Below are 24338 nucleotides of genomic sequence, written 5' to 3' on the forward strand. Positions count from 1 at the left end.
GTAATCTCTTTTAGCTATTTGTGTTTTTAATAAATTGTTATTATTTATTTATATGTGGTCAGTTGTATTGCTGGTAGAGTGGAGAGTGAATATTAGCGCCCTCTGATTCATTGTTTGGAGATATATATATATATATATATATATATATATATATATATATATATATATATATATGGCATGATCACTGGCTCACTGCTGATCACTATTGGAAGGTATCTTATCCATAGGATACCATAAGGACTCTGTATAGATTTCTGCATTTTTCACCTGTATTGTGACTTCTGAGGTCCTCCATGTGTGCATGAAGTTGCTGATTCCTCTTTTTTCATACGAATGCTTCCCTTTTGAGCTCTTCGTAATCTGAGTTACCAGATTCACAAGGCTGAATTTATGCCCTTATTTCACGCCTCATTGATGTTTGGAAGCCCACGTATGAACCTATTCGGCCAATGATCTAGGCCTATCACTCTCTTGGATAGACATTATTATCTAAGACGCACCCCTGATGAAGTCTAGTTCCTAGACGAAACGCATTGGGTTACTGTATTTCTTGTTGATGTTATCTCCGAATATTTAATGAGGAAGAATAAGGATACAACAGAAAGGTTGCCTTCTTTCCTCCATATCCCATTGATGGATTTCTGTAGGAGAAACTACATCATAATGTACATGTAATAATGATGGATATACTTCATGTTTTTGTATAATTGTTTTAATAAATTTTTATGAAAAGAACAGTCCGTTATGTGTTTTAAAAACCTGTATAAATATTGATTGCAAATCCGGTTAAGCAATAGTCTTTGTATAAGGGTATTTGTAAATCCCTGGGGCGCCATTTTTCCTCTATTTCTATACTATATATATATATTACTGATGTGCACTGGAAATTTTTCGGGTTTTGGTTTTGGATTCGGGCCGTGTTTTGGATTCGGACGCGTTTTGGCAAAACATCCCTGAAATTTTTTTGTCGGATTCGGGTGTGTTTTGGATTCGGGTGTTTTTTTACAAAAACCCCTCAAAAACAGCTTACATCATAGAATTTGGTGGTCATTTTGATCCCATAGTATTATTAACCTCAATAAACATAATTTCCACTCATTTTCAGTCTATTCTGAACACATCACAATATTATTTTTAGTCCTAAAATTTGCACCGAGGTCGCTGGATGACTAAGCTAAGCGACCCAAGTGGCCGACACAAACACCTGGCCCATCTAGGAGTGGCACTGCAGTGTCAGACAGGATGGCACTTCAAAAAAATAGTCCCCAAACAGCACATAAGGCAAAGAAAAAAAGAGGCGCAATGAGGTAGCTGTGTGACTAAGCTAAGCGACCCAAGTGGCCGACACAAACACCTGGCCCATCTAGGAGTGGCACTGCAGTGTCAGACAGGATGGCAGATTTAAAAAATAGTCCCCAAACAGCACATGATGCAAAGAAAAAAAGAGGTGCACCAAGGTCGCTGGATGGCTAAGCTAAGCGACCCAAGTGGCCGACACAAACACCTGGCTCATCTAGGAGTGGCACTGCAGTGTCAGACAGGATGGCACTTCAAAAAATAGTCCCCAAACAGCACATGATGCAAAGAAAAAAAGAGGCGCAATGAGGTAGCTGTGTGACTAAGCTAAGCGACCCAAGTGGCCGACACAAACACCTGGCCCATCTAGGAGTGGCACTGCAGTGTCAGACAGGATGGCACTTCAAAAAATAGTCCCCAAACAGCACATGATGCAAAGAAAAATGAAAGAAAAAAGAGGTGCAAGATGGAATTGTCCTTGGGCCCTCCCACCCACCCTTATGTTGCATAAACAGGACATGCACACTTTAACAAACCCATCATTTCAGCGACAGGGTCTGCCACACGACTGTGACTGAAATGATTGGTTGGTTTGGGCCCCCACCAAAAAAGAAGCAATCAATCTCTCCTTGCACAAACTGGCTCTACAGAGGCAAGATGTTCACCTCCTCCTCATCGTCCGATTCCTCACCCCTTTCACTGTGTACATCCCCCTCCTCACAGATTATTAATTCGTCCCCACTGGAATCCACCATCTCAGGTCCCTGTGTACTTTCTGGAGGCAATTGCTGGTGAATAAATTCACGGAGGAATTGATTATAATTCATTTTGATGAACATCATCTTCTCCACATTTTCTGGAAGTAACCTCGTATGCCGATTGCTGACAAGGTGAGCGGCGGCACTAAACACTCTTTCGGAGTACACAACTTAGGTAGAATAAAGCCAGTTTGTGCAAGGGCCTCCAAATTGCCTCTTTTTCCTGCCAGTATACGTACGGACTGTGACGTGCCTACTTGGATGCGGTCACTCATATAATCCTCCACCATTCTTTTAATGGTGACAGAATCATATGCAGTGACAGTAGACGACATGTCAGTAATCGTTTGCAGGTCCTTCAGTCCGGACCAGATGTCAGCACTCGCTCCAGACTGCCCTGCATCACCGCCAGCGGGTGGGCTCGGAATTCTTAGCCTTTTCCTCGCAGCCCCAGTTGCGGGAGAATGTGAAGGAGGAGCTGTTGACGGGTCACGTTCCGCTTGACTTGACAATTTTCTCACCAGCAGGTCTTTGAACCTCTGCAGACTTGTGTCTGCCAGAAAGAGAGATACAACGTAGGTTTTAAATTTAGGATCGAGCACGGTGGCCAAAATGTAGTGCTCTGATTTCAACAGATTGACCACCCGTGAATCCTGGTTAAGCGAATTAAGGGCTCCATCCACAAGTCCCACATGCCTAGCGGAATCGCTCTGTTTTAGCTCCTCCTTCAATGTCTCCAGCTTCTTCTGCAAAAGCCTGATGAGGGTAATGACCTGACTCAGGCTGGCAGTGTCTGAACTGACTTCACGTGTGGCAAGTTCAAAGGGTTGCAGAACCTTGCACAACGTTGAAATCATTCTCCACTGTGCTTGAGTCAGGTGCATTCCCCCTCCTTTGCCTATATCGTAGATAGATGTATAGGCTTGAATGGCCTTTTGCTGCTCCTCCATCCTCTGAAGCATATAGAGGGTTGAATTCCACCTCATTACCACCTCTTGCTTCAGATGATGGCAGGGCAGGTTCAGGACTGTTTGCTGGTGCTCCAGTCTTCGGCACGCGGTGGCTGAATGCCGAAAGTGGCCCGCAATTTTTCGGGCCACCGACAGCATCTCTTGCACACCCCTGTCATTTTTTAAATAATTCTGCACCACCAAATTCAATGTATGTGCAAAACATGGGACGTGCTGGAATTTGCCCAGATGTAATGCACGCACAATATTGGTGGCGTTGTCCGATGTCACAAATCCACAGAAGAGTCCAATTGGGGTAAGCCATTCTGCGATGATGTTCCTCAGTTTCCGTAGGAGGTTGTCAGCTGTGTGTCTCTTATGGAAAGTGGTGATACAAAGCGTAGCCTGCCTAGGAACGAGTTGGCGTTTGCGAGATGCTGCTACTGGTGCCGCCGCTGCTGTTCTTGCTGCGGGAGGCAATACATCTACCCAGTGGGCTGTCACAGTCATATAGTCCTGAGTCTGCCCTGCTCCACTTGTCCACATGTCCGTGGTTAAGTGGACATTGGGTACAACTGCATTTTTTAGGACACTGGTGACTCTTTTTCTGAGGTCTGTGTACATTTTCGGTATCGCCTGCCTAGAGAAACGGAACCTAGATGGTATTTGGTACCGGGGACACAGTACCTCTATCAAGTCTCTAGTTCCCTGTGAATTAACGGTGGATACCGGACACATGTTTCTCACCATCCAGGCTGCCAAGGCCTGAGTTATCCGCTTTGCAGCAGGATGACTGCTGTGATATTTAATCTTCCTCGCAAAGGACTGTTGGACAGTCAATTGCTTACTGGAAGTAGTACAAGTGGTCTTCCGACTTCCCCTCTGGGATGACGATCGATTCCCAGCAGCAACAACAGCAGCGCCAGCAGCAGTAGGCGTTACACTCAAGGATGCATCGGAGGAATCCCAGGCAGGAGAGGACTCGTCAGACTTGACAGTGACATGGCCTGCAGGACTATTGGCTTTCCTGTGTAAGGAGGAAATTGACATTGAGGGAGTTGGTGGTGTGGTTTGCAGGAGCTTGGTTACAAGAGGAAGGGATTTAGTGGTCAGTGGACTGCTTCCGCTGTCATCCAAAGTTTTTGAACTTGTCACTGACTTCTGATGAATCCGGTCCAGGTGACGTATAAGGGAGGATGTTCCTAGGTGGTTAACGTCCTTACCCCTACTTATTACAGCTTGACAAAGGCAACACACGGCTTGACACCAGTTGTCCGCATTTCTGTTGAAATAATTCCACACCGAAGAGGTGATTTTTTTTGTATTTTAACCAGGCATGTCAATGGCCATATTCGTCCCACGGACAACAGGTGTCTCCCCGGGTGCCTGACTTAAACAAACCACCTCACCATCAGAATCCTCCTTGTCAATTTCCTCCCCAGCACCAGCAACGCCCATATCCTCATCCTGGTGTACTTCAACAGTGACAGTGACTTCAATTTGACTATCAGGAACTGGACTGCGGGTGCTCCTTCCAGCACTTGCAGGTGGCGTGCAAATGGTGGAAGGCGCAACCTCTTCCCGTCCAGTGTTGGGAAGGTCAGGCATCGCAACCGACACAATTGGACTCTCCTTGGGGATTTGTGATTTAGAAGAACGCACAGTTCTTTGCTGTCCTTTTGCCATCTTAACTCTTTTAAGTTTTCTAGCAGGAGGATGAGTGCTTCCATCCTCAGGTGAAGCTGAACCACTAGCCTTGAACATAGGCCAGGGCCTCAGCCGTTCCTTGCCACTCCGTGTCGTAAATGGCACATTGGCAAGTTTACGCTTCTCCTCAGACGATTTTGATTTAGATTTTTGGGTCATTTTACTGAGCTTTATTTTTTTGGATTTTACATGCTCTCTACTATGACATTGGGCATCGGCCTTGGCAGACGACGTTGACGGCATTTCATTGTCTCGGCCATGACTAGTGGCAGCAGCTTCAGCACGAGGTGGAAGTGGATCTTGATCTTTCCCTATTTTACCCTCCACATTTTTGTTCTCCATTTTTTAATGTGTAGAATTATATGCCAGTAATATATCAATAGCAATGGCCTACTACTATATATACTGCGCACAACTGAAATGCACCACAGGTATGGATGGATAGTATACTTGACAACACAGAGGTAGGTAGAGCAGTGGCCTACTGTACCGTACTGCTATATATTATATACTGGTGGACAGCAAACTGTGCAAAATTGAAATGCACCACAGGTATGGATGGATAGTATACTTGACGACACAGAGGTAGGTAGAGCAGTGGCCTACTGTACCATACTGCTATATATTATATACTGGTGGACAGCAAACTGTGCAAAACTGAAATGCACCACAGGTATGGATGGATAGTATACTTGACGACACAGAGGTAGGTAGAGCAGTGGCCTACTGTACCATACTGCTATATATTATATACTGGTGGACAGCAAACTGTGCAAAACTGAAATGCACCACAGGTATGGATGGATAGTATACTTGACGACACAGAGGTAGGTAGAGCAGTGGCCTACTGTACCGTACTGCTATATAGTATATACTGGTGGTCAGCAAACTGTGCAAAACTGAAATGCACCACAGGTATGGATGGATAGTATACTTGACGACACAGAGGTAGGTAGAGCAGTGGCCTACTGTACCGTACTGCTATATAGTATATACTGGTGGTCAGCAAACTGTGCAAAACTGAAATGCACCACAGGTATGGATGGATAGTATACTTGACGACACAGAGGTAGGTAGAGCAGTGGTTTACTGTACCGTACTGCTATATAGTATATACTGGTGGTCAGCAAACTGTGCAAAACTGAAATGCATCACAGGTATGGATAGATAGTATACTTGACGACACAGAGGTAGGTAGAGCAGTGGCCTACTGTACCGTACTGCTATATATTATATACTGGTGGACAGCAAACTGTGCAAAACTGAAATGCACCACAGGTATGGATGGATAGTATACTTGACGACACAGAGGTAGGTAGAGCAGTGGCCTACTGTACCGTACTGCTATATAGTATATACTGGTGGTCAGCAAACTGTGCAAAACTGAAATGCACCACAGGTATGGATGGATAGTATACTTGATGACACAGAGGTAGGTAGAGCAGTGGCCTACTGTACCGTACTGCTATATAGTGTATACTGGTGGTCAGCAAACTGTGCAAAACTGAAATGCACCACAGGTATGGATAGATAGTATACTTGACGACACAGAGGTAGGTAGAGCAGTGGCCTACTGTACCGTACTGCTATATATTATATACTGGTGGACAGCAAACTGCAAATCAGAAATGCACCACAGGTATGGATGGATAGTATACTTGACGACACAGAGGTAGGTAGAGCAGTGGCCTACTGTACCGTACTGCTATATAGTATATACTGGTGGTCAGCAAACTGTGCAAAACTGAAATGCACCACAGGTATGGATGGATAGTATACTTGACGACACAGAGGTAGGTAGAGCAGTGGCCTACTGTACCGTACTGCCATATAGTAAATACTGGTGGTCAGCAAACTGTGCAAAACTGAAATGCACCACAGGTATGGATGGATAGTATACTTGACGACACAGAGGTAGGTAGAGCAGTGGCCTACTGTACCGTACTGCTATATAGTATATACTGGTGGTCAGCAAACTGTGCAAAACTGAAATGCACCACAGGTATGGATGGATAGTATACTTGACGACACAGAGGTAGGTAGAGCAGTGGCCTACTGTACCGTACTGCCATATAGTAAATACTGGTGGTCAGCAAACTGTGCAAAACTGAAATGCACCACAGGTATGGATGGATAGTATACTTGACGACACAGAGGTAGGTAGAGCAGTGGCCTACTGTACCGTACTGCTATATATTATATACTGGTGGACAGCAAACTGTGCAAAACTGAAATGCACCACAGGTATGGATGGATAGTATACTTGACGACACAGAGGTAGGTAGAGCAGTGGCCTACTGTACCGTACTGCCATATAGTAAATACTGGTGGTCAGCAAACTGTGCAAAACTGAAATGCACCACAGGTATGGATGGATAGTATACTTGACGACACAGAGGTAGGTAGAGCAGTGGCCTACTGTACCGTACTGCTATATATTATATACTGGTGGACAGCAAACTGTGCAAAACTGAAATGCACCACAGGTATGGATGGATAGTATACTTGACGACACAGAGGTAGGTAGAGCAGTGGCCTACTGTACCGTACTGCTATATAGTATATACTGGTGGTCAGCAAACTGTGCAAAACTGAAATGCACCACAGGTATGGATGGATAGTATACTTGACGACACAGAGGTAGGTAGAGAAGTGGCCTACTGTACCGTACTGCTATATATTATATACTGGTGGACAGCAAACTGTGCAAAACTGAAATGCACCACAGGTATGGATGGATAGTATACTTGACGACACAGAGGTAGGTAGAGCAGTGGCCTACTGTACCGTACTGCTATATATTATATACTGGTGGGCAGCAAACTGTGCAAAACTGAAATGCACCACAGGTATGGATGGATAGTATACTTGACGACACAGAGGTAGGTAGAGCAGTGGCCTACTGTACCGTACTGCTATATAGTATATACTGGTGGTCAGCAAACTGTGCAAAACTGAAATGCACCACAGGTATGGATGGATAGTATACTTGACGACACAGAGGTAGGTAGAGCAGTGGCCTACTGTACCGTACTGCTATATATTATATACTGGTGGACAGCAAACTGTGCAAAACTGAAATGCACCACAGGTATGGATGGATAGTATACTTGACGACACAGAGGTAGGTAGAGCAGTGGCCTACTGTACCGTACTGCTATATAGTATATACTGGTGGTCAGCAAACTGTGCAAAACTGAAATGCACCACAGGTATGGATGGATAGTATACTTGACGACACAGAGGTAGGTAGAGCAGTGGCCTACTGTACCGTACTGCTATATAGTATATACTGGTGGTCAGCAAACTGTGCAAAACTGAAATGCACCACAGGTATGGATGGATAGTATACTTGACGACACAGAGGTAGGTAGAGCAGTGGCCTACTGTACCGTACTGCTATATAGTGTATACCGGTGGTCAGCAAACTGCAAAACTGAAATGCACCACAGGTATGGATGGATAGTATACTTGACGACACAGAGGTAGGTAGAGCAGTGGCCTACTGTACCGTACTGCCATATAGTAAATACTGGTGGTCAGCAAACTGTGCAAAACTGAAATGCACCACAGGTATGGATGGATAGTATACTTGACGACACAGAGGTAGGTAGAGCAGTGGCCTACTGTACCGTACTGCTATATAGTATATACTGGTGGTCAGCAAACTGTGCAAAACTGAAATGCACCACAGGTATGGATGGATAGTATACTTGACGACACAGAGGTAGGTAGAGCAGTGGCCTTCTGTACCGTACTGCTATATAGTATATACTGGTGGTCAGCAAACTGTGCAAAACTGAAATGCACCACAGGTATGGATGGATAGTATACTTGACGACACAGAGGTAGGTAGAGCAGTGGCCTACTGTACCGTACTGCCATATAGTAAATACTGGTGGTCAGCAAACTGTGCAAAACTGAAATGCACCACAGGTATGGATGGATAGTATACTTGACGACACAGAGGTAGGTAGAGCAGTGGCCTACTGTACCGTACTGCTATATAGTATATACTGGTGGTCAGCAAACTGTGCAAAACTGAAATGCACCACAGGTATGGATGGATAGTATACTTGACGACACAGAGGTAGGTAGAGCAGTGGCCTTCTGTACCGTACTGCTATATAGTATATACTGGTGGTCAGCAAACTGTGCAAAACTGAAATGCACCACAGGTATGGATGGATAGTATACTTGACGACATAGAGGTAGGTAGAGCAGTGGCCTACTGTACCATACTGCTATATATACAGTTATACTGGTGGTCAGCAAAAATCTGCACTGTCCTCCTACTACAGTATATACTACAATGCAGCATAGATATGGAGCGTTTTTCAGGCAGAGAACGTATAATACTGGTGGTCACTGGTCAGCAAAACTCTGCACTGTCCTCCTACTATATAATACTGCTGGTCCCCAGTCCCCACAATAAAGCAATTAGCACACTGAGCACAGATATTTGCAGCACACTGAGCACAGTCAGATATGGAGCGTTTTTCAGGCAGAGAACGTAGATATTTGCACTTACAGCACACTGAGCACAGATATTTGCAGCACACTGAGCACAGATATTTACATCACAATTTGCAGCCCACTGAACATAGAAACTGAGAGGACGCCAGCCACGTCCTCTCACGATCATCTCCAATGCACGAGTGAAAAATGGCGGCGACGTGCGGCTCCTTATATAGAATACGAATCTCGCGAGAATCCGACTGCGGGATGATGATGTTCGGGCGCGCTCGGGTTAACCGAGCAAGGCGGGAAGATCCGAGTCTGCCTCGGACCCGTGTAAAAAGGGTGAAGTTCGGGAAGGTTCGGATCCCGACGAACCGAACCCGCTCATCACTATAATATACACTGCTCAAAAAAATAAAGGGAACACTAAAATAACACATCCTAGATCTGAATGAATGAAATATTCTTATTAAATACTTTGTTCTTTACATAGTTGAATGTGCTGACAACAAAATCACACAAAAATTATCAATGGAAATCAAATTTATTAATCCATGGAGGTCTGGATTTGGAGTCACCCTCAATATTAAAGTGGAAAAACACACTACAGGCTGATCCAACTTTGATGTAATGTCCTTAAAACAAGTCAAAATGAGGCTCAGTAGTGTGTGTGGCCTCCAAGTGCCTGTATGACCTCCCTACAACGCCTGGGCATGCTCCTGATGAGGTGGCGGATGGTCTCCTGAGGGATCTCCTCCCAGACCTGGACTAAAGCATCCACCAACTCCTGAACAGTCTGTGGTGCAATGTGGCTTTGGTGGATGGAGCGAGACATGATGTCCCAGATGTGCTCAGTTGGATTCAGGTCTGGGGAACGGGCAGGCCAGTCCATAGCATCAATGCCTTCGTCTTGCAGAAACTGCTGACACACTCCAGCCACATGAGGTCTAGCATTGTCTTGCATTAGGAGGAACCCAGGGCCAACCGCACCAGCATATGGTCTCACAAGGGGTCTGAGGATCTCATCTCGGTACCTAATGGCAGTCAGGCTACTTCTGGCGAGCACATGGAGGGCTGTGCGGCCCCCCAAAGAAATGCCACCCCACACCATTACTGACCCACTGCCAAACCGGTCATGCTGGAGGATGTTGCAGGCAGCAGAACATTCTCCTTGGCGTCTCCAGACTGTCACGTCTGTCACATGTGCTCAGTGAGAACCTGCTTTCATCTGTGAAGAGCACAGGGCGCCAGTGGCGAATTTGCCAATCTTGGTGTTCTCTGGCAAATGCCAAATGTCCTGCACGGTGTTGGGCTGTAAGCACAACCCCCACCTGTGGACGTCGGCCCTCATACCACCCTCATGGTGTCTGTTTCTTATCGTTTGAGTAGACACATGCAAATTTGTGGCTTGCTGGAGATCATTTTGCAGGGCTCTGGCAGTGTTCCTCCTGTTCCTCCTTGCACAAAGGCGGAGGTAGCGGTCCTGCTGCTGGGTTGTTGCCATCCTACGGCCTCCTTCACATCTCCTGATGTACTAGCCTGTCTCATGTAAGGGCCTCCATGCTCTGGACACTACGCTGACAGACACAGCAAACCTTCTTGCCACAGCTCGCATTGATGTGCCATCCTGGATGAGCTGCACTACCTGAGTCATTTGTGTGGTTTGTAGGGAGGTCATACAGGCACGTGGAGGCCACACACACTACTGAGCCTCATTTTGACTTGTTTTAAGGACATTACATCAATGTTGGATCAGCCTGTAGTGTGTTTTTCCACTTTAATATTGAGAATGACTCCAAATCCAGACCTCCATGGGTTAATACATTTGATTTCCATTGATCATTTTTGTGTGATTTTGTTAGCACATTCAACTATGTAAAGAACAAAGTATTTAATAAGAATATTTCATTCATTCAGATCTAGGATGTGTTATTTTAGTGTTCCCTTTCTTTTTTTGAGCAGTGTATATATATATATATATATATATATATATATATATATATATATATATATATATATATATATATATAGAGAGAGAGAGAGACTTTGAACAAATGCACGCTCTCCAGCAATTCTCATATGGTGCTCTATTCAGTCCGTTCCTTCAGAGGTACAGGATATTTCAATTTTATAGTTAAAGGGCACTCAAACTTCTTAATTAGTATATGAAAGTTTATTATTTCCAAAAGAGACACTTTTTTAAAAAAAACATATCAAATGGCAATGGTGAAGGAAAAATGCTTATATATCCATAAATTCTTAAGCAAAAAAAGGCAAAAAACACTTCTCTCCAATCCAAGAGATTTTAGAAATATATGATAGAACTTTAGAAATATATGATAGAAAGTCAAACTTATCCGGATAAGTTTGACTTTCTATCATATATTTCTAAAGTGCTGCATTGATGTTGAAAATCTCTTGGATTGGAGAGAAGTGTTTTTTGCCTTTTTTTGCTTAAGAATTTATGGATATATAAGCATTTATCCTTCACCATTGCCATTTGATATGGTTATTTAAAAAAGTGTCTCTTTTGGAAATAATAAACTTTCATATACTAATTAAGAAGTTTGAGTGCCCTTTAACTATAAAATTTTTATATATATATATATATATATATATATATATATATATATAGTCACTATGGTCCCTAGGGAGAGTTGGCACACTCCCAAACAATAAAAGAACCAGGTGGCACTCTGGGGACTTAATGCAAAAGATGTGAAGATTTTGTGAAAAAAATCACATATCAAAGTGGCATAGCTTTGCCAACGTTTCAGCGCCGCGCACGACGCTTTTGTCAAGGCTGTATGCAGTGAAAAGAACAAACCCACAGTGTAAAACTCCTTACCTTTATGTGTGCACACACCTGTAAGACTGCAGCATCGGACAGCGGGGGCTGGCGTGGGGCCGGGCTTCCGGTAAGTTCATAATTGTGGTTGCCAGGAAGTGACGTCCTCTGGTAACCTCGGTGACCTTGAGCGTCCCGGCCGCCCCTGGTAACCCGCTGGAGCTGTCAGAAAAAGATGAAAAACGGTGAAAAAAAATATAGTGAAGGAATACCAGACGTACCGGAGTGTTGCTGGCCATAAGAGCACGTATTGGTTGCAAAGTGAAACATGTGTACCCACATAGTGGTGATAATAATATCGTGAATGGTCATGCCAAAGTATGCAACTGTTGAACACCCCATTTCTACATAATGTAACCAGAGTGAAATGGCCAGAACACCAATACTAAAGTGAAAAGAAGGACATTAAAATATTAAAAAGGTTAAAAAGTGTGTGCGGTTGTGAGCAATCATGCAGACAAGACAGTCAGGGCAAAGAAATGAATAAGAACGTTATGTCAATCGCATGCCCATAATAATGAAAAACCAATCGTAAATACAAATTAATACAATTGGCTGACTCTGAACTAGCATGCTATGGCCAGTGCATGTGATGTCTACTGAAATGAAGGAAATACTATAAGATATTGGGGACCACGTGACCCTACCATGGAGAAGAGAACTAAACAACAAATGCTGCTGATATTATAAAAACACTCCAAGCAATGTGTTCATTGAGTCCATCAGGTGCTAATGCTGATAGACGATGGATCCATTCAATCTCTCTTTGTGATAACAACTTGGACCGATCGCCTCCTCTGTTATGTGGGGGAATGTGGTCGACAATCATATACCGTAGCTGTTGTAACCGGTGCTGTACATTCTTAAAGTGTCGGGCGACCAGCTGGTCGTTAGATTTCCCCTCCAACGCTGCTTGATGGCTGATCGATGAAGTGCCATCCTTTCACGGAAAGTCCGAATAGTTTGTCCCACATAAACCAAGCCACACGGGCACGTGATGACATATATAATAAACTGAGATGTACATGTAACGTGATGTTTAATACTATAGGATTGTTTTGTTTTTGGATGTTGAAAACTTGAGCCCTAATCCGTAAATTTGCATGTTGTGCAAGAAAGACAACGCTGACATCCCGGCTTCAGCATGGGTTTCTTAATCTGCGTGACATCGGTGTTTACTAAAATGTCCCGTAAGCTGCGTCCCATCTTATAACACGGCATGATTGCCGTGTGCTTGAAGCACGGCAATGAAGGATCGGTGTTAACTATGGGCCACAAAGCTCGTGTGGCCCTGGTTACTACTGAGCTAGCTGTAATCAAGGGGACTTTTTTCATATTGTTTCTTGTCACCGGCTCAAGAAGTCTTGTACGCGGAATGAGCATAATTTCCTGTTTAGTAAGTTCCAGTTGTTGCTTGTCATACCCCCTTAATGTAAATTGTGCTATCACGTGATTCAGTGCTGATTCCAATTGTTGACTGTCACTCGTGATTCTGGTGACTCTGAGCATCTGGGACCTGGGTAGGCCCTTCTTAAGTGCCGGGGGGTGAAAACTGTTGTGCATCAGTAAAGTATTGCGATCCGTTGGCTTGTAATATACGGACGTGCGTATACTGTGGTCTATAATATCAATTTGTACATCCAGGAAATGTATTGACGTCTGGCTGGATTCAATGCTGAGTTTGATTGGAGAGTCCCTGTTGTTGATGTTATCGCACATGCTGGCCAATGCAGAAGCACCACCTGTCCAGAACAATAAGAGATCGTCAATGTAACGCTTGTATAATAAGATGTTAGCCTGTATGGCATCTGTGCCAAAAACTTGGCGTTCCTGAGCAAACATGTATATATTTGCGTAGCTTGGAGCTACGTTCGATCCCATGGCGCAGCCTGTGAGCTGGACGTAGAAATTGCCATTGTGCAGGAAATAGTTGTGCGTGAGTGTATACTCCAAGAGTTGTAAGAATAGCAGAATATGGAGACCCTGGAAATTTTCAGACTGTAGAAATTGTTGCATGGCCAGTAGTTTTACACTGTGGGTTTTTGTTCTTTTCACAGCATACAGCCTTGACAAAAGCGTCCTGCGTGGCGCTGAAACGTTGGCAAAGCTATGCCACTTTGATATGTGATTTTTTTCACTAAATCTTCACATCTTTTGCATCAAGTCCCCAGAGTGCCGCCTGGTTCTTTTATTGTTTGGGAGTGTGCCAACTCTCCCTAGGGACCATAGTGACTGTACAATTTATATAGGAGGGCACCGGGGCAGTTGACTCTGTTAACACGGAGTGCCGACCAATCTGAGTCTTTATTCAATTGACTGTGCATACAGTCGCAAGCGGTAAGGCACCCGGCCTCGTTTATGAACAGTTGAATTATCTTTATTTTTGCTATACTGCTTTCCCTGCGATATCGCAGCACGAGTTCAACTTTCTATGCAAAGGACATCAGTCACAGTGTCTGCGGTTGCCTGCTCTCATCCGGACATGAATACAGCAGGGACATCCAAACAGGCCTTGGCCTCTCATAATAAATCCATGGCCATTGATAGCACTTTAGCCTTTAATGAGACTGAGGCTGCAGCAATCTTTTTTTCTGAAGATATCCTAACTAATCAGGATAATACAACGGCTGATGAGGTCTACCATACACTATTACGTCTGAAGAAAAAAGAAGTTGATTTCTTGTTACATGGCACTTCTCTGTCGGATTACTATCGGGCTAAGCGTATCCCCAGAGGATTTAGAGTAAGGAACATACCGACCATTGGGAGAAACAATCCCGATTTCTGCCACCGATGGATTTCGGTTCTTAACAAGTGCAGCATGGACCTTATGCTCCTCGTGATCGAGGAGGCAGGCAAAGAATTAAAAAAATACAGAACGAATATTACACAATATACATCTAGTCATCAAACGTTCCTGGATGACGCACAATATGCTAGCTCTTGGGAAAACATGAATTCCCAACTCAGCAACTATAGACGCGATCTTATCACCTTTAAAAAATCAAAATTACAAACGGTTAATGCGGATTATGATGACAATCGAGTATACAGCTGGCTCCATGGTGTTTCGGATAATCCCAGTCTTAGGGGTTCCAGACGGCGTCCATCTTGGAGGGACAAACGGGCTCGATCAACGAGACGGACATATTCATCTAATTCAGATAGTGATTTCGTATGTCATGATTCAGAGGGGAGTAAATCACCCAGGAAGGCCCCTTTAGGGGTAAATACCAGGGCACGTGTAGAAGTGACAGGCCCTGGCCCACAAGGAGAGGTGGACAAAACCAGAGGCTCCAAAAAGCCACCAACCAATCCCAAGGAGAAGAAAAAGAACTAATCTTTAATTTGTCATCTAGAGTACTTACTGACCCTGAGACGCAGGTCCTTAGCAAAGGCTTATCCTTTGTCCCCACTAATCCGCATAATGAGTTTAAATGGACAGTAGAACAATATCGCTTTTCCAGAAATTTACGTCTTAAGGAATTCTTTCAGCATCACCCTACATCCACTGAGCAGGAGCAGTGTGAGATGCTTCCCACCAGGTCAACGTTTGACCCCCAATCCAACAATGCCGCCATTAAGTCCTTCTCTAGACTTCTGGACACATCTATTTGCAAGTATGACAGTGTACAACCACACATATACTGCAATCTATCCAGGCAAGAACAGTTAGCCCTTAAGGACCTAGCTTCGTACAGCGACATTACTATCCGGCCGGCGGACAAAGGGGGTGCGATTGTCATTCAGGACAAAACTACGTACATTCAGGAAATCGATCGAAAATTGGCTGATACTACTACTTACAAAAAATTACGACATAATCCTACCATAGCATATAACACAGAAATTGATGCCATCCTGAAAAGAGCAGTACATGACGGACGCTTTAGTTCCAAATTGGCCAATTCATTGATGCAACCACATCCCATCATTCCCATCCTTTACATGGTACCTAAGGTACACAAGAACAGTGTGAATCCTCCGGGGCGTCCTATTACATCAGCTAGGGGATCTCTGATACAGCCAATTTCACAATTTCTTGATCTTCTCATACAGCCCCTTGTCATCAAGCAAAGCACCTATTTAAAAGATACGTCACATCTACTCCGTCTGCTTCAGGAATTAGCAGTGGTTCCACAGAATACCATCATGTGTATTATGGACGTGCAGAATTTGTACACCGTTATCCCCCACACTCAGGGACTACTGGCCATGCAACAATTTCTACAGTCTGAAAATTTCCAGGGTCTCCATATTTCGCTATTCTTACAACTCTTGGAGTATACACTCACGCACAAGTATTTCCTGAACAATGGTGATTTCTACGTCCAGCTCACAGGCTGCGCTATGGGATCGAACGTAGCTCCAAGCTATGCAAATGTATACATGTTTGCTCAGGAACGCCAAGTTTTTGGCACAGATGCCATACAGGCTAACATCTTATTATACAAGCGTTACATTGACGATCTCTTATTGTTCTGGACGGGTGGTGCTTCTGCATTGGCCAGCATGTGCGATAACATCAACAACAGGGACTCTCCAATCAAACTCAGCATTGAATCCAGCCAGACGTCAATACATTTCCTGGATGTACAAATTGATATTATAGACCACAGTATACGCACGTCCATATATTACAAGCCAACGGATCGCAATACTTTACTGATGCACAACAGTTTTCACCCCCCGGCACTTAAGAAGGGCCTACCCAGGTCCCAGATGCTCAGAGTCACCAGAATCACGAGTGACAGTCAACAATTGGAATCAGCACTGAATCACGTGATAGCACAATTTACATTAAGGGGGTATGACAAGCAACAACTGGAACTTACTAAACAGGAAATTATGCTCATTCCGCGTACAAGACTTCTTGAGCCGGTGACAAGAAACAATATGAAAAAAGTCCCCTTGATTACTGAGTACACTACAGCTAGCTCAGTAGTAACCAGGGCCACACGAGCTTTGCGGCCCATAGTTAACACCGATCCTTCATTGCCGTGCTTCAAGCACACGGCAATCATGCCGTGTTATAAGAGGGGACGCAGCTTACGGGACATTTTAGTAAAAACCGATGTCACGCAGATTAAGAAACCCATGCTGAAGCCGGGATGTCAGCGTTGTCTTTCTTGCACAACATGCAAATTTATGGATACGGGCTCAAGTTTTCAACATCCAAAAACGAAACAATCCTATAGTATTAAACATCACGTTACATGTACATCTCAGTTTATTATATATGTCATCACGTGCCCGTGTGGCTTGGTTTACGTGGGACAAAGTATTCGGACTTTCCGTGAAAGGATGGCACTTCATCGATCAGCCATCAAGGAAGCGTTGGAGGGGAAATCTAACGACCAGCCGGTCCCCCGACACTTTAAGAATGCACAGCACCGGTTACAACAGCTACGGTATATGATTGTCGACCACATTCCCCCACATAACAGAGGAGGCGATCGGTCTAAGTTGTTATCACAAAGAGAGATTGAATGGATCCATCGTCTATCAGCATTAGCACCTGATGGACTCAATGAACACATTGCTTGGAGTGTGTTTTTATAATATCAGCAGCATTTGTTGTTAAGTTCTCTTCTCCATGGTAGGGTCACGTGGTCCCCAATATCTTATAGTATTTCCTTCATTTCAGTAGACATCACGTGCACTGGCCATAGCATGCTAGTTCAGAGTCAGCCAATTGTATTAATTTGTATTTACGATTGGTTTTTCATTATTATTGGCATGCGATTGACATAACGTTCTTATTCATTTCTTTGCCCTGACTGTCTTGTCTGCATGATTGCTCACAACCGCACACACTTTTTAACCTTTTTAATATTTTAATGTCCTTCTTTTAACTTTAGTATTGGTGTTCTGGCCATTTCATTCTGGTTACATTATGTAGAAATGGGGTGTTCAACAGTTGCATACTTTGGCATGACCATTCACGATATTATTATCACCACTATGTGGGTACACGTTTCACTTTGCAACCAATACGTGCTCTTATGGCCAGCAACACTCCGGCACGTCTGGTATTCCTTCACTATATTTTTTTTCACAGTTTTTCATCTTTTTCTGACAGCTCCAGCGGGTTACCAGGGGCGGCCGGGACGCTCGAGGTCACCGTGGTTACCGGAGGACGTCACTTCCTGGCAACCACAATTATGAACTTACCGGAAGCCCGGCCCCACGCCAGCCCCCGCTGTCCGATGCTGCGGTCTTACAGGTGTGTGCACACATAAAGGTAAGGAGTTTTACACTGTGGGTTTTTGTTCTTTTCACAGCATACAGCCTTGACAAAAGCGTCCTGCGCGGCGCTGAAACGTTGGCAAAGCTATGCCACTTTGATATTATTATTATTATTACCAGTTATTTATATAGTGCACACATATTCCGCAGCGCTTTACAGAGAATATTTGGCCATTCACATCAGTCCCTGCCCCAGTGGAGCTTACAATCTAGATTCCCTATCACATGTACACTCACACACATTCATGCTAGGGTTAATTTTGTTGGGAGCCAATTAACCTACCAGTATATTTTTGGATTGTGGGAGGAAACCGGAGTACCCAGAGGAAACCCACGCAAGTACGGGGAGAATATACAAACTCCCCACAGTTAGGGCCATGGTTGGAATTGAACCCATGACCTCAGTGCTGTGAGGCAGTAATGCTAACCATTACACCATCCGTATGTGATTTTTTTCACTAAATCTTCACATCTTTTGCATCAAGTCCACAGAGTGCCGCCTGGTTCTTTTATTGTTTGGGAGTGTGCCAACTCTCCCTAGGGACCATAGTGACTGTACAATTTATATAGGAGGGCACCGGGGCAGTTGACTCTGTTAACACGGAGTGCCGACCAATTTGAGTCTTTATATATATATATATATATATATATATATATAAACACTCAGCAGTGGGATTTGGCACTCTTTCAGTGTAGAGGAAGGTAAAATTGCTCCGTCGCCATCCTTGAATATATAAATAGAACAAAGGATATTCCCAGAAGAAGGATCAGGCGGCACTCAGAGACTTATATTCAGTGGTCTCCGCCCCTTTCGTCCTGAGGAAAGGGGTGGAGACCACTGAAACGTAGATGAAATAAAGCTGACCATTTTCTACAAGTCTCTGAGTGCCGCCTGATCCTTCTTCTGGGGATATCCTTTGTTCTATATATATATATATATATATATATATATATATAGGTCTTACCTGCGTCTGAGGTTTTTCTATCATCTGAGTGCTGCCTGTCCGTTTATGCTATGTTGGACCTCACTGAAGTTACCTAAGAGGGCATCGGAGCTATTTGAATTGCCTATCGTGAGTGCTGCTTATCTACCTGTTTTTTATATATATATATATATATATATATATATATATATATATATATATATATACACACACACAATGGAACAAACTTAAAGTGTAACAAGCTTTGTTTTTTTGTACTAGAAGTATATGATGCTATAAACTAATGCTAATTACAAGTGGGTATGATAGTGTGTATCGAATGTGTACATTAATATAGTTTTATAATAGAATACATAATAAGTAACCCTTTGAGTGAACAAATAAAATAAAATAATGTTAAAACAGTATGTTCTTTTAGTGCATAATAATTAAGGGGGGAATTCAAATGTTTGAAAAGTCAGTGGGTGTCTGTTTTTTCCTATCTAATAGACATGAAAAAACAGACACCCATCTGACTTTTCAAACATTTGAATTCCACCCTAAATGTCTTGGACTTATATTAATAGTATTACAAATGTACGATTAGTCCCACCATACAGAAAAAGGGTTCCGGTATGAATGGTCGACCATTTCATGTGTTGACCTGCCATGTGTCGACCATTTTCATGTATCAATCATGTGTCCATGTCAACCATGTCAATTTCGACCAATAGTGGTCGACCTAATGACTGTCGACCATAACATGGTTAACGGATACCCAGAAAAAGGGGGGGCGAAATATATTATACCGTCTAATCCTATTAATTTATTGGTATGGCTTTGAGAGACCCGTTTCTGGGCTCCAGGCTCCTACAACATATGGTCACATGACCAACATATTGAGGTCACATATCCCAAAAGGGGATTTTGGTGTACCTATTTTGTGCACAGTGGGAAAATTAAATAATGTCCAAAGAATTTGCCCATTTATAATGGGGTTAATAAATATAATACCACCCACTAATATATATTGTAAATGGTAAATTCTTAACTGTAAATAAAATAACTAAAGTGTTAACCATAACTATCAGGGATAATAAGCATCCAAATAATAAATGTGAATGGGGCATTAACCCTCAAATCTGGAGGCTAATGACCCGATATGACCTGTTGGCGTAAAATTCATAGGGAATAGACATATGTAGTCCACTGACATAAGTTGCTAATACATGTGAAGATTGTTAAAAAGATAATAAAACCCTAACTTGATGTTGGCCCCATTTATACAACCATAATATACACAAATATACAGCTTATGCAGGAGCAGTAGGTATGCAAGAAAAGACATCTATGGTTCTATACTAACTAATCTATTAATCCCTAAAAATGAAAAAGATGTAGGACTAGATGGAAGAGTAGAGAAGGATACAAAAAAGCCACCATATCAATACTTTTATTAAGACCACCCGGGATAAGTGTGCTCAAAGTGTATATCCAAAGGACTCCCTTTTGGCTAAGGTTACATCTCTATCCCCTCCCGGGTGTGGTTCATAGGGTCGACAGTGTCTAGGTCGACCATGTTTGGGTCGACGACTGTTGGTCGACAGTAAGTAGGTCAACAGGGATGCTAGGTCGACAGGGTCTCTAGGTAGACAAGGTCTAGATCAACAGGTCAAAAGGTCGACACGAGTTTAAAAAAAAAATGGTGTCGTTTTCTCCGTACAGTGACCGGGAACCCCAATTAGTGCACTGTGTCCCCTCGCAAGGTGCCTCGCTGCGCCCGGCACAGGTTACCGTTCCCAATTGTAGCCCACGTGGATCGTAAAGTATCAAAATGTTTTTAAAAAAATGAAAAATTAATGTCAACCTTTTGACCTGTCGACCTAGAACATGTCGACCTAGATACCCTGTCAACCTAGACACCGTGTCGACCTGGTTACTATCGACCAATAGTGGTCGACCTAAACATTGTCAACCTAGTTACTGTCAACCTAGAGACCGAATCCTTCCCTACCCTCTTATCTTCCTCTATGTGTTCTATGACTGTAAAAGAAAGATCTTTTACATCTGAGTTGTGTTTCTCTTGGAAGTGGCGAGGGAGGCTATGGTTGAGAACCTTGTTTTTGACATTCCGCAGGTGTTCTTGTATTCTTAGCTTCAAACATCTCTTTGTCTTGCCAATGTAAGATAGATTGCAGCTACAGTTGAGTTTGTAAATGGCATATGTCGTATTGCACGTAACTATGTTCTTAAGCCTGTATGTTCTCCGACTCTCATCTCTCCAACTGAATCCTCTCTTATCTATAAAACAACAGCATATGCACTTATCTCAAGGACAAAGGCCAGACCTTTTTAGAAAACCACTTTGCCAGGCTCTAAACATGAGGTATATTGCTGCCCAGGGCGCCCCCCTGCGCCCTGCACCCTTGTAGTGCCGCTTGTGTGTGGGAGCAATGGCGCGCAGCACGACCGCTGCGCGGTACCTCAGACTCTGAAGTCTTCTCTGAATGTTCCTTTTTACCAATATTATCATCTTCCTTGGTGTTATCATCTTTTTTACTCCGCAAGTTACTTGGAGCAAGCATATTCTTAAGGTTATTCACCTTTCTAAAGAAAATATTGGGTCTGTCTGGGAGGTAAGGTCCCAATATGGGATCCTTAAGTAGGAGGTGCCAATGTTGGTCCATAATTATTTTGATTTTTATATTCTCCTGGTTGTATTGAATGATAAAGGATCTGTCCTGATATTTTTTCTCTTTGGTGACTGTTTTGACATCCAGTACGTTAATCCCATCAAGTTTAGAGGCTTGAATCTGATCTCTCTGTAGAAAACTCTTCTTATAACCTCTATCGATTAATTGTTACATTAGTATGGATGACTGCTCCCAATAAGTGTCCGGATTGGTACAATTTTTTCTGATACTTACAAATTGGGAATAGGGAATTGTGGTCTTCCACCTAGGCAAATGGCAACTATTAAAAGAGATGTAGCTGTTAGCATCAGTTACTTTGAAGAAGGTCTTAGTGCTTAGAGTGCCATCGGATTTAGAGCTCAACAGGATGTCCAAGTACCCTATTGTGTTATGGTGTTGTTTATAAGTGAATTTGAGATTGAAGGAGTTATTTTGAATATCACAAATGAAACGTTCCAGGCTCTCTACATCACCATTCCAAACAAAAATGAGGTCATCATTATACCTCATAGATGGTCTCTTTTTCCCTGTATTCCATATAGATATTAGTGTATGATGGGGCAAACTTGGTCCCCATCGCAGTACCTTGTTTCTGCACATAAAATTGACCTTCAAACTCAAAATAGTTGTGATTAAGGATAAAATCAATACTGTTATGTAGAAACTGTCTCTCATCTTCACTAACATCATCATCCTTTTGTAGTACTCTACTGACCGCTTTTTTTCCTTTGTAGTGTGGTATCAAGGTATATAAGGCCTGGACATCTACTGTTACCCACCTGTATGAGGTTTGCCATTGGAAATCTTTCAAAACTCTCAGGAGATTGGTTGAATCTTTCAAGTATGATTGCTGTTGTTTTACATACGGTTGAAGTTTCAAATCCAGGAAATGGGACAAATTTGAAGTCAGTGAATCCACCCCTGCCACTATTGATCTTCCTGGAGGTGGATTTTTACTCTTATGTACCTTAGGTAAATGATAGAATATTAGAATCCTGGGTTTTTTGTTATACATATATTCAAACGCCTCCCTACACATGGTTTCCTTACTTAGAGCCTTATTCAGGACAATGGACAAATCTTCTTTGAAGATTTCCGTTGGATTGGTTTCCAAACTTTCATATGCAGTTATATCTTTAATCTGTCTTTTAGCCTCATGCAGGTACGCAGATCTGTCCTGGATCACGACAGCCCCACTTTTATCTGCCATTTTAATCACTATGTCGTCATCATTTGGGGTAAAGTTGTCTTGGAATCTATTATCTTGGATTTTTAATTTCTTGAAGTCCTCTTTTACAGAGTCAAAGAAGAAATCTATATGACAGCTCCTGGATTCCACAGCATAATACATGGATCTGGGTGCTAATAGTGGTTTATTTTTAGGTTTTTAATTCAATTTGGGCATGATTTTTTTTAGGAAGTGTCTCTTAAATAATATGTATAATGTTTATAATTGCCAACAAATTCATCATGTCTGTAATAATGTTTTTTTCTGTCATGTAAAGAGGATTTCCCTTTAAGGGAGCTGTATTAACATGAACATTCTAGACATGTGGGATATAAAGTAACTGTATGTTCAAAAATGAATAGAATGGTTTTGTTACATCCTGAGGAATAATATATAAATGGATATTGAGAACTGTGTCATATGATACTGCTCCCGCGGGTATGAGAAAAATGTGTTTGTGTATTTGTATTATTATTTGTATTTGTATTAGTGCTGAAATCCGATAAGTTCAAAATGTATTAATGAATTGAGTTTTTGAAGTGTATAATTTTATATGTATTCTTAAAAAAGTAATATGCTAAAGTAATATGCTAAGGTTAGTGGGGTATGATCAGGCCACACCCCCGATGATGTCTAATGACGACAAGCGTTGGGCATGTTTTTTGGACAGATGGAGACACGTCACGATCCGTGTCCTCTGAGAGCAGGAGACCTGCAGGCCGTGACAGCGCTACTGACTACAGATGCTGGGAAGCAGTGTTAGCGGGAGCCATGGAGCCACTTTGAACAACGTTGGCAGCCTGGATATTGAGATCCATCCTAAGCCAATGCAGGACCAGTGTGAGGCTGATTGTGGTTATTTGAGATGTATGTGAGCTTCTACTCTATTTATTAAATAATTGATGCTTATTACTCACGTTGTGCGCCCCTTACTCTTTTGTTTTTACATGTGTTTCGATTGAACTTGTGGTTCAGGTTTATAACCGAGGAGGCTGCACTGAACATCTAATACGAGGTACGGAGCTAGTGGATTGTTTTTAAACAAAGGACTAAAAGTGGACTGGTGCACAACATAACTGCATTTATATATATGCATGTATATATATATATAGATAGATAGATATAGATATATATATATAATCTGAGAGGGCCCCAGAGATATCAGAGATATTACTGTTCTGGGCCCCAAGATTTCTGTTGCCGGCCCTGATACTGGCTGCTTTTG

At 42.9% G+C, this 24338-nt stretch overlaps 1 long non-coding RNA gene across 2 annotated transcripts in view; it reads left to right on the forward strand.

Annotated features, from left to right (window-relative positions):
- The window catches only part of LOC135004259 (uncharacterized), a 35725-nt gene extending 11700 nt beyond the window's left edge, over positions 1 to 24025 (forward strand). Inside the window, exons 3-4 of one of the 2 annotated variants that reach the window (XR_010205097.1) lie at positions 22620 to 22857; positions 23185 to 24025. This is a non-coding gene — a long non-coding RNA (uncharacterized LOC135004259). Of the gene's footprint in view, positions 1 to 22619 lie in introns of both variants that reach the window. The other variant, XR_010205091.1, reaches the window with a different exon arrangement.
- The last annotated feature ends 313 nt before the right edge of the window (positions 24026 to 24338 follow it).

The sequence above is a fragment of the Pseudophryne corroboree genome, chromosome 2 (genome assembly GCF_028390025.1).
Source record: "Pseudophryne corroboree isolate aPseCor3 chromosome 2, aPseCor3.hap2, whole genome shotgun sequence".
Taxonomy (NCBI): Eukaryota; Metazoa; Chordata; class Amphibia; order Anura; family Myobatrachidae; genus Pseudophryne; species Pseudophryne corroboree.